This window comes from Arachis hypogaea, chromosome 1 (assembly GCF_003086295.3).
Source record: "Arachis hypogaea cultivar Tifrunner chromosome 1, arahy.Tifrunner.gnm2.J5K5, whole genome shotgun sequence".
In the NCBI taxonomy this organism is placed as follows: Eukaryota; Viridiplantae; Streptophyta; class Magnoliopsida; order Fabales; family Fabaceae; genus Arachis; species Arachis hypogaea.
In genome coordinates this window covers 92,579,739-92,581,100 of record NC_092036.1, presented here as the reverse complement: position 1 = coordinate 92,581,100, position 1,362 = coordinate 92,579,739, and positions in this window count along the sequence as shown.

Here is a 1,362-nt window from a genome sequence, read left to right as displayed (position 1 = left end):
CCAGGCTCTACCTCGACCACCACCTCTAGCTCCTCTACGACTGTGACCACTCCCCCTCGCCATCCACGACCCCTCCCCTTCAATGCATCGATGGAATCGTCGAGCCACTTCCACTCACATTGGCTCGAACGTGTCCCAACACGACATCTCTGCTCAACACGACGTCTGTTTGAGACATCAAGCACCTGGTCTATAGTAGGGACATGTCCAAGACCTCACTGCATCGCCTCGTCTGGTATTGCAACTGCCTTGTGGTCACCAAGGAGGAGCTCAGGTGACAATAATCTCCTGCCATACTGTTGCCACCATTCCAAGTACGCATGTGAAGGTCTTAGGTCTAGAACAATATCAAACTGTAATATATGCTGCACCCTGTTGGTCCAATGAATGTGCCAATTCTGTAATGTATCAGGAAACCGTTGATCTCCACCTCTACCATCCTTTGCCATCAAGAAATCTATGTCCAGTGTAGCACGGGGTCGATGCTGTATGCTACCAAGCTGCGGCAGCACCCGATCCACCTGATGCCACTCTATGATAGCAAAATAGATCAATGTTGTTGCAGCCCTCCACATACAATGCCATATGTCGTGGCTCTAATATCTCGGGGGGCACTACCTGAACGACATCAGGCAAGCTATATGGCATCCACACAAACAGTTAATAGAAGTACTAATCGTTAGTCATCTAAACAGTGAATAGTGCAAACATAACATTAGTGATGAACAAATTGAAACCATAAATACTCACATCCCTGGGATGAGGTAAATCTATCCTAAGCCTCTAATGCGCGACTCGAGGCTCCTTGTCGCTCAATGTTGGCTAATAACCTGACCATCTAAAAACTAAAACATTTTATCAACAAGGAAGTAAACAGATAACTTAGTAAAAACATGGTGCATAACCCAAAAGGAAGTACCTCGATGCCAACGGCCAATGAAAGACATCAAATCTATCTGGCTGGAAACCAGGGAACCTTTAGGAGATTCACGATTGCAGGAGCTGCAATGGACCATGGGAAAAATCGTTGGTAAAGAATTTCACAAAATTAATCGCGTTGTATGTATAGTTCTAAACCAACAATTAAACCTCAATCCAATTTAATTTGTTTGTCACTTAAGCAAACCCAATAAAAATCAACCGAAATATTTAAATCTCGAGTTGTCTCTCAAGGAATTGCAGGGAAGTGTACTTATAATTGGTTATGAAGAAAGTATTTTTGGGGTTTTTGAATATTGAACAAGGAATGTAACTAATAAGGAATTAAACTAACAATTAAGAAAAGTCCTAGCAAGGATTGATAATTAGAAGTCCTATCCTTATTATCATTGTCAATTGTGATGGTAATTGCCTTTTGCTTCC